Raw genomic sequence first — 15,660 nt, forward strand, 5'->3', positions numbered from 1 at the left:
TGAGGGTAGGACCAAGCTGTGTAAAAGCAGGTATTTAGCACCATGGGATTTTCCCTAAGATGTCCGAGACATCCACACAGGTCTGACAGGTAAGATATGTGACATACAGGAAAACTCAGTCCTTCTGAAGTAGCTGTAGAAGGTGACACAATATATTCTAGGGCATTTCACATGCCACTCCAATCTTGTTTATGTTTCCCTTGTTCTCAGTACAGCTAGTTTATCCTATAAAATATTTGGGGACATCATCCCCTAGATAATGTCTACCTTATAATAAACTAAAGGCCCTTAATGCTTTTGCAAAACAAACAAACAAGCAAATAAACACATAACCTCCAAGAGCCATAAGCAATAATGGTGGGACACTTGTCTCTTTCCCAGGTTTATATAAATTACACAAATCTTTCTGTTATCCTCTTATTTGCAAGGAAAGGTTTTATAACTGTGCATGAAGAATGACAGAAGAACAATCAAACTGCAGATGCTACATAAGAAAAGGAAATTAATTGAAATGTTTCTGAACTTATCTACCACATCATCTTCAACTGCAGGAGAGTCAGGCTGTGTCTCAGAAGGTATTTGACTTGCACTTCTTGTGACATTCAATAAAAGTACCAACTTCTAACCCTAGTTTAGGGGGGAAATCCTTTCTGCTGCCAGCCCATAGTCACTTCATTATGAGTTATGATACCTTCAGATAATTCAGTTTTCACAATGGCAATGCACAAGGCCTATACAAATTAACAGTAGGTGCTTGCAGGCAGGCAAATAAGCACAGTGAAAATTCTGAGACTGTGAAATGTTCAAGAAAGTTCCTGATTTTACTGATTAATCTTTTAATTCAAATTTGTTTCTAAGACAAACAAAAATAATAATTTTGAAAATCCTGAAACTGACATACGAAAACCTTTTAAATATCAGATGCTAATTCTTATTATTTTCATAAATTACAGATAAGCCAAATTGAGTTGATTATATATGACTTTTTTCCTCATAAATGCCATGCTCACAAAAACCACTACATTTTTAACATTGACATTAAATCACATGAAACAAATAGTACTGTTGTCAGATTGAATATTCTTCTATATCAACCTAGAGAGTAACTGGTCTCTCTACTGTTGAGGAGCTGGGCAAGAACTTTCATCATCATCTCCCAACTATATAACTATACCATAAATAATGCCAGCTAATGTCAGCACTTTCTTTTTTGAATTTTCTGATCAGTAACCTCTGAAATAAGGGTTTCAGCTTTAAAGGATATATGTACCATAGTTTTCATTTCTTAGGGAATTTAATTGTCCTCTTTTTCTTATCCTGATAATACGCTATTAAAATTTCCTGTGAAAAATGATGTTCCTGAAACACAATTATCACAAATAGTTTTGTTGTCATAGAATGAAAACATTCTGAATGTTTAAAAGTTTAAAAACTATAAATAGGAATTTCATTTCAGAAGTCACTTAGAAAAGAAAAAATGTTTGTTTGTTTGTTTTTTTTCACAGAGTGACAAAACAGGATATTTCAATGTTAAAATATTGTGCAATTTTTCTGCTTTCCTTTTAACATGTAGGTTATCTCCTGTAGATGACATTTTACACTGTCAAACCAACTTAATAAAAAAGTGCCACCTAGACTTTTTCGAAATAAATGTGAAAGCCTGTGAAGATGGCAAACTAAACACACTGAAAACAATAGTTCAGATAGGGATGCCCTGGATAACAAAGGACAGTTATCTCTGCTGATATGGTTGGATGTGTCAGAAGCTGTCGTCACAATTTTTCAATTACTTCTGTGCAAGATAATGTGAGGCTGGGCTTGGCAGTCCCTGCTCATTCCAGCCAGACAGTTCTCAGTAGTCAGCCAGTTAATTGTACCCTTTCCTTAAGAGTGCTGATTTTCAGTGTCCTGCAATACTCTGAGATGTCTCTTTTGTGAAGGGCTTCTAAAAAATATCTAATTCTATGGACTAAAGTGGTCATACACCAATTACAGATATGGCACCAGCCAATGCAGGGCTCCTGCTCAAACCAGAGAATGGCAGTAACCAGCAGGGAGAGGGAAATGTTTTCAGAAACTTTAAAGATGTTAATTAAACATTTGCCCTCTTCTCATTATAAAGGTAATAGACATTTAAAGGGTTATTGAGCTCATTGCTGGACCATGACAAATAAACACACAACCTTTTTCTCTATTGTATGTCTTCTCTGGTAGACACCTTTTTTTCACCCTTAGTTTAGCTATTAAAATGCTTTCTGATGGAGATAATGCAAAAGATAGTTGGATAGTCCAACTATACAATATGCATCAACACATCTGAGATGAGATGTAGAAGAAAACACTGTACTGAAGTTCTATCTCTTTTTCCTGATTTCCTAGTTTATCCTGAAATTTTAGTCTGGATCCTTTAAAGAGTACAAGCTGGAACAAGATTATATTTTTGAGGAACCTAATGCTACAGAAAGACTTACTACCAATCTTTGAATCATAGGTTTTTGTAGGGCACTGCAGGAATCGTATCTACAAAAACCTCCTCCACCCCAATGAGAAATGTCACACTTTGAATAAAAGTAAATTACTAAACTGTTTATGAGGTTGGGAGAGGGAAGAAAGAGGCTACGTATGTTCTGGACATTTTTCCCTCTTCAACATCAACAGCAGCTACAGGTGACTTGATTTGGGATATGTTACTGGCTGCTGCATAAAAAATGTTCATATAAATTTTAGTTGCTATACTTGCATCCACAACATTATAATTCTGTCTAAAGATGACACAGACAAGAAAGTGGTAAATGAAAAGATTATCAGTGTCATGAAGCCTATGAACCCATGAACACCATCTATTAATTATTTTCTTGTAAACTGTTTGTGAAAATATAGATATTTCTCATTACATGTTCTAGGTTTGATTTGACCTTTAACTCTTCCTCCACCATTCCTGTTCAGGATAGTTATTTCTAGCTCAGAAATAGGTAATGAGCAATCACTTTTAAGAGTGATGGATCTAATGGAAAGACATTTTGTTTGAAAGTATGGGATATCAGGTTAATGGGAATTGTACTTGTACACTATTGCAAGAATAAATTTCTCAATTTCCTACCTGATTGTGCCTAGATCATAGATTACTAAACCAATATGGGTTGACATCATCAAATGGTTTACTGTCTTGTAGCAAGCAAACAGAGTCGTATTTTTATTAGAACTTTTTTTTTTCCTTTTCTTTTTTCCTACAAGGAATGAGGCATTAAAGATAAAATTGCATGAGCAAAATGGAAGGACAGAGATGTGAAAGGAGATGAAAGAGAAAACAGAACACAGAGTTTAATTTAACCTCTTTGCCACCATAAAATAAGATATTTAGGTCAGAAAACACATTCCCCAAGGACAGCATTAAAAAGTGACAAACATATGTTCTTTTCAATAATGCATAAGGTGCATCAGATCCGTTTAAAAAAGAAGTGTTGCTGGGAGACAACATCAGAAAACAGTTTCAATGAGTTAAGAGAAAAAAACATATAAAATATATTTCTTTAATTTTTTAAAAATTAATTTGCAAATCAGAGTAAAACTTTTTGTAGATTGGCTGAATATTTTAAAAGTTCATTCTACTGAAGAACTGCAAGCAATAGTCATTATGCCTGGAATACACTATAGGTTAATTTTTAACAGTTAACAGGATCTGAACTTTACTCTTTAAGAGATGCTGTGTTTTGCAACATTCTGAGAATTCACAAATGTCAAATCATTAAAGAAATTATGTTTATGTCATCCAAGTAGAAGCTGTGATTTTTTGCAGACTCGGCAACAGCTAAATAAAAATAGTTATGTACATTCTTTCAGATAAAATTTGTACTAAGTCCAATAAAGTCATATAGAAAAGTCAGGTTTTGTATTTTGTTCCTATCTTGTCTTTTCTCAGAAAAATTCCAATTGCCTTAAATCAGTCATTCTGTGAATACTATATGCAAACAGGACATAGATAATTGTTCTTGTTTTTTTTTTTTTTCTCATTAAAATTATTTTCAAAACCTATTCAGGGTATTTAGTGGTTTCCATGCAGCCCAGAGTGACAGTTGATCACAAGCTCATTCTCAGCTTCAAAACTAATACTTTCTATGTAGTCAAATAAGTGAAAAGTGGCCAGCACAGACCTCAGAACTATCAACTATCTTAAATTTGCCATGGGACCTGAAATCTTAACAAAAGACAAAACAAGCAAACCAAGAAACAATATGATTGCAGTTACGGTTGCTATTCTATGAATAAAAAATTTTATTGCAAAATGGAATAATTGGAAAGTACAGAACATACAATCAGACCTTACAATCAAGTTTTCTTTCCTTTTAGTATTAGTATTATTGTCTCTTCATTTCATAATATAATTTGATTTTTCTGTACAAAATTTCCTGAAGGGCATAAGTGCATTTCAGCACTATGCAGTGGTAATTCAGTTTCAAACCATGCATAAAAACTCAATAAACAGCAAAATGCTAATTAGTTGTATATGGGCTGTGACCTTTTCTAGTTATTTATCAGTATTTTTAACAGTTAAGAAATATTCACTGAAGTAAATTGAAAGAATTTTAGTATACGATTTACTTTTTTTAAAAAAACAAAACAAAACAAAACAAAACTGAATGTTTATCAAATGGAATTGAATTGATAATAATATGATAGTTCATGCATGAGAAGCCTCACAATTGCCCATGTGAAGAACTGGATATTGTTTCACTGGTGTAATCATGTGAAGGGCGGATAGCACTTACACTTTGCATGACCTTGAAAACACTTTCCCAGACAAATATCAGAAATTTTTTTGTTATATCGTTGCTTTTACCAAGCATATAGACTAAAAAAAACAAAAATAGAAATAAAAAATTAAACAGTGTTAGTAAATGAGACAATTGTGCTCTTTTTTTTCAAGTGTTTTAGGAAAAAAAAAAAAAAAAGACCCATAATTATAATCTATAATTTAAAACACAGATTTCATAAGACACTTCACAAAGAGGATTTAGCATTACTGATGTCTTATATATTATAAACCAGACTTTTTTTAAATGTGCATTTAAATATTCATTGAGAATCCAGATTCCTTGATTCTGTGATCCTAACTGGCAAAGATGCTGGGTTTGATACAGAAGCTATAGTTGCACGCTAGATGTTTTCAGTAGCTTTGATTTCTTTGTTACAGCATATATTCCTAAATTTAGCAGAATGTTTTTTCTTTACTTCGTGGCATTTTTATCTTGAATGTATTCTTTATCTGCATATTTTTATAGCTCTCTGGATATCTTTCCACTATGTTGGATAGACACTAATATAACTATTGTGAAGTACAAACATTTTTGTTTGCTTCTGTGAATCAGTATTTGCCTTCACTATATTTATTGACCTGTTACTTGGAAGTTCTACTGTCTTTATTTGAAGACTCAAGAATGTCTTTATTTTCCCTCTGTTCATACTTCAACCTTACTGTAATACTATCCAGAATTTTAAAATATTTATTTCAACTATAGCTAGGAGAAGGTTACATGCTCCCTGCAAATACAAGAGAAATCTGGCTTCCTGGTGGAGTGAACAAGGCTACACCTGCTTTTACGATAGAAGAAAACAGCCTCAGTTTATATGCATCTATGAAATTCCTAAGCCCTATATAGTTATGTGTTTCATCTTTGGATTTCACCAGTCTACTTTCCGACTGAATTTTGTATTTCACCTGTTTACATTGTATCCACAATTGATCCCTGTATCTATATTTAATTACATCCATATGTAATAAATTTTTTCAGTTATTTTTGTGATATTATTCTTATGTTTATTGAAACTTTCAACACTTTATTCAGCTCTGGAAATGATCCACTGTATTTAAATATTGAATGAATTAACTAAGAAATATTCTTGATTCTAAATTCTTGTTACTAAATAAATGTTTCTCGTGAAATGATTCTTGTTACTAAAGCAATGTTCTTGATTCAAAATAGGGATTGGAGTTATTGATCTGTTTGCTGGTTTTGGACAAGACCCTAAAGCAGGTCAATGCTTCTCAATTATATCATCATTTAGTGGAAAAAAAAAACAACTCCTTGAGAAATAACAAGCTACTTTTCAATCATGTTGCAGCACAGAGTCCACTATAGTTACTGTTTATAATGATTTATTAATGCAGTCTGGTTTTGGTTGCTCAAGCATTTAAGTTTTGCTTGATCTGAATGCTATCTTTGACACTGTTGATTATAACATTCTGCTTGATCATTTATGAAATCATGGAGGATAAGCTGGCACTACTCTGAGTTGGTGTCAATGAAGCATATGTCCCTTTTACTTTGTTGTTACATACTAGCTTTTTGCTGTATTACCTTGGCACCTTGACAGGTACTTCAGTTTTTACACAACCTCATTTTTACTTAGCACATAGAGAAGTATTTCTTTAAGGTAACTTCATTCATCATTTAGCTACTTTTTCCTTTATGTAAAATACTCAAGGATATGGGTTAGTGACTTTGTACAGCTGTATAGGAAAGCACCAAAAACTAGAAGGAATATATTTGCTCTTTGAACATGTACACACACACAGAGAAACATGTATGCATGTTCTGGGGCTGTGGTAAAACCATTTCTCTTCTTTAGATGAAGTTAATTAAGAGAATGGGTCTGGAATTTGTCACATCTGCAAAAGAGACTTTGTCAGGGATAATTATGAGAGTTTTCAGAATTCTAAACCTCTGCTTATATATATATATATATATATTTTGGCTATTGTTCATTACAAATACAATCATTATTCATAATTAAGGTAAACTTAAAATGCACATGGGACAGTGCACAACAACCACCAAGTTTCACTTACAATATCACAGTGTTTATCTATTTATAGAAAACTCTAGATCTGTCCCTTTAATTCGGTTTACATCAAGTACCTACGCTGATTTAAATTCAAAATGTATGTTTACTTTAGTAGTAATATTAGCAGTTGATGTCTGGTGTATATCCTCCAGGTAACACATAATCTCTCTCACTGTTCATCTTAAAGAACAAAATGTTTAGGACATGTCAGGCATTTATTTTCATACAGCAGTTTTTTTCCTCTGTGAAAGTGATGTATGGTAATGGGAAAAAAATGCTTTTATACTCAAGACGTGAGCTGTCACCTCAGAAATGCATTTGCCTGGTTCCAGTTTAAGCCTTCTTCATGTTTCCTAATGGTGATGGAACACTCAGACAGAACACTACACGGATCAGAAATGTGTACAATAACCAAGATAACTCCAAGTTGTTTTGTCACCATGGTAACTATGCTTGAGTCTACTCTAGAAACTTTGCCTGGCACAACAATTGTCAGCTATAGACATTTGGGAATTTTTTAATGATACTACTTAGACCACCAAAGGCCCTAATGTAGACACAGCAATTCTGAACTCGAAAAAAAAAACAACAAACCTGTCATTTTCTCATATAGTTTATTTTATGTGAGAAACTGGTGCATACTACATCCAAAGAAACATATTTTCATCAGTAAAAACTGCAGTTACATTTAGAGCTTTTGCTGAGATAGATGTGTTAGCAATCCCTCTCTAGTTTAGACTAGCCCTCAGCAGTATAGAGAAATTAAAGGTAATCCTGAGCATGCTTTCAAAGGATAATATTTTCTGCAGCATTTTTGTTCATGATTTTCAGGTGCGTGTTTTTCTCTACCACCCCGCAGATCATGTAATATAGATTTCATACTGATAATGCAGGCTGTTATCTGTAGGTGTTCCTAAATAATGAGTAGTCCACTGTAACAGCTTTCCTTACAAACAACTAGCAAAAGCCAGCTTCTGTCTGTTTTTTTGAACAAAATAACTTATAACATTTCTAAAATTGAAGCCTACCTCAAGGCTTTTAAATCCATTCTTGGGCACCTAAGGGTGCCTTTCAAGTCCCATTCATTTCAACTTCTAAATTATATTTAGTCCAAAAATGGCCATCTTTCTTTAGGCTAGACTGTGCCTGGGCAAGCACAAATGCTTGTCCTGAAGCTACAAGGACCCTTAGCCAACATTTCCGTCCCTATGGAAGCAAATCTAGGCACAACATTCTCTAAATGTCCCTATCTTACATATCCACATGTGAGAGGAAGGAAAAGGCTAAACTATAGCACAGGAGGAAGCATGTTTTACCCTCTTGAGAATGTGTCTCCCGGATGTAATGATGTGCTGGGTTGGTGAGGGTTCTGTGTTTCTGCTCAGCCTTCAGTTTGTTTTAGCTACCTTTTCAGTAGAAACTCCCTTTCTATTACAAGCACCACTATGTACACAGTAAAAGAAATCTCAAAATGAAGGGGAACACGTTGTGTTTAGTAACAGATTTTTTTCCCAGACTGCAATCCACTGCCTCTTCCTTTTTTCCATCAGTGTGGCTCATGGGATTTCTCTCAGCAAAGACTAAATGCTGGAAAAGCTGTCCTCATTGTTCTGCTCTGTCCTTCATTTTAAACTAGGTTGTAACTTTTTATAGTCCTTGGTGTTTAATTGATCCATATCTAACAGAAGATTTTCCTTACAAAATTCATGATTGCATCAACTCACATATGGAAAACTGAGTGGAGTAGACTCTAAATGATAGTTTGCACAAGTGGCAATTGAAGATCAGAATTACTGCAAGTTCTAATTTACTATTAGAATAGAGCCACTAAGTATGCTGATGATTATGGCATCACTGTTTTTCTCGTTTGTCTTTCTCTTTGTAAATGGGATTCTGGGAAGATATCCATGGGAACATAAAGAAGGACATAATGGTTTTTTTTTGTTTTTGGTGACAGTCTTGCATCTGTCTACCAAGAGAATTATTTCGATACATCATCAGTCATCTTGGAATTAATTTAAAAGATCTTCCTGGGTGATCTGAAGGGATTTCAGCATGCTTAATTTATTGGTCCTTTTCTCTGCTATGCTCAGCTGAATCATTTAAAAACACTAGCCATATGAACAGCCCTTACCACCATGCTTGTTTTTAAAAGTGTTGCAAATTATGCTCTTTTTTACCTTGAAAGAAATAGCTTTAACACAAGCACAGGTGGCATTTTTAGAGTCAACTTACAATGTATATACTAAGAGGAAAGGAAATGAAAGTATAAAAAGAAATACACATTGAAAAGTCACAAGCTCATAAAATAACAACAAAATGAAATACGAGAGAAAGAAATAAAAATGTCAGCATTTTAATTATTTACGCTAATTTTTTTGAGGTTTTATTCCATGTTAAAACCTCTGTAAAGACTAAAACCTGGCATACAAAACATGGCATGTCAGTCTAGAAATTAATTTTCTCATATGTAGATTGAGGGAAGTTAATTTGTGGCATTTTGTTAATATTATATGGTTGAATGAAAGAAAGTGTTACAAGCTGGAATCATTTCAGTCTATCATGTCAAGGAGAAATTAGATAAATGTTAGCATGAAAAGTATCTGTAAGAAGAAAGCCACATCCTTAAGATTTCGGCTTTCTTTATAAGCTTTGGTTTATACATCTTTGGAACTTTGGTATCACTTTTTACACTTGATATTATTTTTACTGTATGCTAGCTTTAGACTACCCTTGCTGTGCTTTACAATGAAGGTTGTCTTCACAGTTAAATGAAGTATTTCTGTGCATTTATGTTTGTATATATGGCTGTATATCTGTGTGTGCCTGCATGTGTGTATACACATACCATATACATATAATTCTAAAACGATACTTGACACTATAGTCTCATTCTATTTCCTTTTGCTTTGCCAATATTCTTGTATTTGACTGCTGTATGGTTGAAAAGAATCCAGGATATTAGAAAAAGTTCTCGTATGTTATGAACAGAGCTGTCACATCTCACACAATGAGCATGAGACTTAGACACATGGCACTTGGTTTGCACCTTCTCACATCAATACTTCTGTACCATATGTTTTTACAGTGCAAAGTCAAATCATTTGTCACACTTTGTGATCCTACATGCCAATCACAACTGGATGCCTTAGCTGCAATCTGTCAAACAGTTATGCTTGTCACACGGGGGTCAGAAGAAGGAGAAATACCTTGCTGCTATGCTCCTACTAGAGGAAAAAGGGAAGAAGGTTAATGTAGCAGATCAGCCTCAAAGGAACTCCACCACAAGGTAACATCACCCATTTGTGAGCTAATGTTATTACACTGATTCACCACTTTAATGTGTTGAAAAGAAACAAATTTTAGTAGCCATGGAAACTTTATACCTGTACAAGTTCTTAAAACAAAACTACTAAGCAAAACACTCACGCAGATACCCTACAGAACTTTGAGTGTTAGTTCAAATTTTTGTTGTGGGAAGTTTCCATCTACTCGTGCTTTGGATGAAGCAGAAATATAAGCAAGGAATTCAGCTTTCTGCAGAATATTGAGAGTGCAGTTTGCTATGTAGACTAATACGTAATTGTTAATGTAACAACACATTAATTGTTCCCATTCCTTGGAGCATGGCAATCAAACGTTTCTGCTTAATCATGGTAGCCAGAATTCACAAAGAAGCAGAATTCATGTAGGGAATTTCCATCTGCCCACCAAAAGAAGCCATATACATGATTCTGAGATGTCTGACTATATTCCTGGCTTTACGCTTCCTGCCTTCACCTTCCCTCTCAAGATATTACCGTAAATAACACCACTTACTTTATGATGAATGATCATTCCTTAGCTCCAAAGTTTTCATTTGAAAGATCTGAAATACTCTTAACCTCAAATACCAAAATAATCTACTCTTTGCTGTACATGAAACTATCAGTCACTTCACATTTATGGTTTGGTTCTTTCAGGTGTACATATAAGAAAAAATGGAGAATGTAGATTTTTAAAAAAAACCCATGTCTTTAAAGAGCATCTGGAACACATTTCTCAATGAATGGTAAACTGCTGCCATATGTGCCTTGATATAAGACAGCACAGTGAGTCACAAAGTCTTTGCTGAATGGGTAGCGCTGTGCTCCTGACCATTCAAAAGTGTTAGGTGACTTGTAAATAATTGAAAATCCTGTTAACATGAGGATTTAAACTGCTGAGCTTTGTAACTCAGTGGAGAATTTTTCAGAAGAACTTGGGTGATTAAAAAGAATAAATGCTATTGAAAATCCAGATAATCCAATCAATTTTGTCAAAATAATGTAGAGGTGTTATGTTGTTTCCCAATAAATGTTTAGAATATAGACACCATTTTAAAGAAAGGAAACAGGAATGTAAAATGAGCTTCATGGCTCTGGACAGTTTCAGTATCTCTATATCGTTATGAAATATAAATGATCCTTTAGATGAAAATGTAGAAATTAAAAGTCACTAGAACGTGCAAGAAGAAAGTGCAGGTTTTGTGGTTTGCTTGTCTGCACTTACTAACTTAAAAAAAAAAAAATGTAGTGCTTTTGTGGGTCCTGCTGGTAGCACTTTAGATAATGCTACATGCACATTTGTTATTGTTGACTTTTCCCTCGGGTACCGATATTTTTGAATGATAATCACCATATTAATCCTGTAAAAAAGCACCTGGTCAGTTAACAAATCGTCTATCAGCACTTATGTGTTTGTTTAGTGCCTATCAGCATGAGCCCTTATTGGGTATTATTATAATTTGTGTAATATATTAATAATGATTTCATTAATTAGTATTTCCTATAAAAGGAAAGAAAATGAATGACATGTGACATCTTCCACAACATAATGCTTGGCAAGTAAAGAAATATGAAATTTTCTTAAAATTTTAACTAAAACTTGATGTCCACATACCTCAAGTGACAGGCACGAGACCTTCACAAAGAACTCTTTTCTACCTCCTTCAGATAAGGAAATAACATAGAATAAATTTATCTCCTTCATAGTATCACTCAAGGAGAATTATAACTTTAGGAGCACCAAAAAAATTTGAGACTGAGACACCATCATGCATTCAGTTTTTGATGTATTAGCCATTTAGGAGACAAGTGTGAGATAGGTTACAATTAGGGTTTTAACTACTTTATTTCTTCTAATCTGGCATCCTCTCTGATTTTGGGGTACAAATTAGATACAAAATGATTAATATGACTAGGTATAAACAACTTTTTTTTATTATTATTTTTTTTAAACATTGGTGTCCTACTTAAGATTAATTTCAAGAATCCGAGGGACCCACAGTGAAACCTTAATATCATAATTTAGGGAGCCTTCCAATGCAGGGCAGGAAATGGCTATTTATGTTTTCTTTCAACAGGACTCAAGTGCATAGAAATTCAGGGCAATTTCCAATTAATTTCTACTACTCAATCACCTATACCATTAAAAGAGACTTCATTTTAAAGTAAAAGCATAAATAACATTTCTGGAGGACCTGAATGAAAATGACTGTTGATCGAATCTGAATCATAACAGTCTGCCTACACAAACTCTATTTTATAACCTATTCCCACCACAAATGCAATCCTATATACACTAAAACCATACATATAAACAACCATATATTTCAAGAACACACATGCAATAACTTCACCTTTTTTTTCTTTTTCTTTTTTTTTTTTAGTACTTATATTATTTCCTTGTCATTCTCACATTTTATCTCGGCTTTTCCTGTATTTTCCTACTTGTACTGTACTCCAGAAAAAACAGGGAAGATTCTTGCACAGAAAAAAATAATACTTACATTTTTATATATGAAGATTGATCTCTTACATGCAACAATCAAAATTAATTAAATTAAAGAGACAGTCTACTGATTAAAAAAATATTGCCTCTTTAAAGTTCTATGTTAACTTTTTAATAATGTGTAAGGTGTTGTTCATAATAAAACCATTGTATTTATAGCTCTCATTTTCCTATTGTTTATAAATTAAACATTTTGTAAATCAAAACATTCTCTTTACATGGTAAATTTGTACTTTTTAGTGCTTTTTTGTTTGTTTTGGCTTTTCTTTTTTTTTTTTAGTGATCCTTCTGTAAATTTCTTTATATTTTATAAGCACTTCCTGCCTCAAGACAAAAGGGAAAAATTGGGCCTTTCAGTTACCCATAGCCAATTTAGACTGGAATTTTGCAGAATGATATGATTACCCTTTGGAGGTGTTCAAAATTAATCCCTTTCAAACTATGGCAGTGGAATTTAATTAAGCTAGCATTAGCACATTAGAGGAAAAAACATTGTAAAACTTTCTCTCTCAATCTTTGAAATAATAGTTAACCTCAGTGTAAGCAGACAGTATAAACAAGACGAATTAGAGGATACCAATTTTGCTAAAAACAAGGAGGAGATTTTATCTGACTTAAGCTTATATGCCATAAAATTCACTTTGTTTCTTGTCAGTCTATCTAAACAAAGACTTGTGACTAAGCTGAGGCTTTCTTAGACTGTCTCTCTTTCCCAGGTTCCAAGCCATTGATTTTGTCTGCTAGTGACTTGCAGGGGGATTGGAAAAAGCCACAGGGCTTGTAGTGTCAATTTCCTTTGTTCTCTGAAATGTATAACAAGAAAATTTGAAAATAATTTTATGTCTTGTTTTTACCTACTAGCTTTCATACTCATATGCAGAATTTACTTTCATGACATGACTATTTCTCAGGCTTTTCACTAGTCACCACAAAAAAGGCTCAGTTAACCAGTGGTATGAAATTGTGCATACCAACAGCCCAGCAGCCTCTGCCTTCATGAAAGCTAATGGCTTGACTAAAACCATTATGAATTTACAGAAAGGAAGGATTTAATGCTTGCAAATTAATACATTTTTTTCTATTCTCATTTTTGTGTTTATATGTAATAATTCTAGGCACTCCATACATTTTATTTTACCATAAACACATACTGTAGTTTGGAGTATATTTTTCTAGTTCTCATATTCTTGTAATATTTGCAATCAGTGACAGACACAGTATTTTCAAATTCTTCACCTGGAATCTCCAAATTATTTTCACAAGTACATTAAGGTTAAGTCAATGCATCTTTGGATGGTCATATTAATTACCGTGGAATGAGAAATTCAGAAAATATTTGATACAAGAAGTCTGAAAAGTACTGGACTTGTGCCATGGAAAATGAGCTCAAAGACAAGTTCTGGGCTAAAAGCTCATGTAAAGGGTTATTGTATCTAAAAAGAAAAAAAATATATATTTTTCTGAAAAGTCCTTCCCAATACTCTTGTGCATTTCTAAAACCTAGTAGCAGTTTGAAAAATAGACTGAATAATAAAACAAACAAACAAAAAAAACCCATAAAATCTCATGGATTCTGAAGACTTTCTGTATTAGAACACAAAAAGATAATAACTTTAACAAGCATTTATAACTTCAGTTACACATCTATGTATGCATGCACTGAAGAGACCCCTGAAAGCATTCCATGAGGAAATAAATCAATGGAGAAGAGACAATCAGTAGCAGTTGGATTCATTCACCTCCTATAAGGTACATCCCTCACATTCAAAAAATTGGGGAAAAGAGATTTCACTCCTTGAAAATTATATAATTCAAGACTGTCAAAAGGGTCAACCAAAACAAAAAATGGGACTCCAAGAATGAATCACTGCATAATGAACAAACTGGGAACAAAGAAAAAAAATTCATATCAAGGAAGAAGCATTATCACAAGATTACGATGGTCTGAACAAATCCATAAAGATCACTATCATTTTTCAATAAAATGCTACCATGAATCCTAAGTTTCAGTTAAGGATAATGTTGCTATTGAAAATTATTTTTAATGAGTCTTGAAATTTATTTTAGGTCAGTTTCTCATGTTATTAACTAACTACAGAAAAACAGACTGAAATATGATTTGAATTCAGGTTTCATTAATGTTTCTTGCTGATATCATTGCTTTAGCAAGCTGGTGAGCTACAGGGTACAATGAAGCTTTAAAAAAATGCTATTACTGTGGCCTACTTCCGTAACTGCATTAAAACTTACCATTACTTAGTTCATTTCTCAGGTAACTGAACTTGCAAATTGATAGAAAAACTTGTTAAGACATTCTAAACACAAAATCATATACAGTTGTCTGTCACTAAAGGACTTTTTTTGCTCGTGATAATTAAACAAAATCAATATACTAACTGTGAGCATGATCATCTCATGTCAGTTTCCTCTGACTGGGGTTTAAATTCAGATGACTGTTTTATTTGCTTTTTAACATGCAAATCAAGTTTAACTGTCCAAAAAAAAAAAAGTAAAATACATCTTATCACAACAAACAAAAATCTCTGTATATCAGAATATCCTGTATTCTTACCTACAGTCAAGAAATAAACTAGTGACACCAAATGGCAAATTCCAGTGATGTATTTCAACCTAAAAATTTTTTAGCAGAAATAACAAAATCTGATCCTACTGAACATAGCAATTAAGAGCATTTAGGAAAAAAACAGTGAAGAATATTAAAGGAAATATACTGGATTTTAATGATCCAATAGCTATAGCAGCAAAAAAAAAAAAGAGAAGCTTTTTTTCTTTTTTTTTCTTTTTTTTTCTTTTTTTTTCTTTTTTTTTCTTTTTTCCTTGCCTCAGTATATCAGATGTTAAAAGTCTGCAAAAAAAGATCAAGGTACTGATGGATTAAGAGGCATATAAAGGGCAGATAAGCCAGTTAGGGGAGATAAACTCATTGCCATGGACCTAACTGACTCTTTTGATTTTTTTTTCATTTTGTTAATCTCAACAGTTGAT

The sequence above is a fragment of the Patagioenas fasciata genome, chromosome 1 (assembly GCF_037038585.1).
Source record: "Patagioenas fasciata isolate bPatFas1 chromosome 1, bPatFas1.hap1, whole genome shotgun sequence".
In the NCBI taxonomy this organism is placed as follows: Eukaryota; Metazoa; Chordata; class Aves; order Columbiformes; family Columbidae; genus Patagioenas; species Patagioenas fasciata.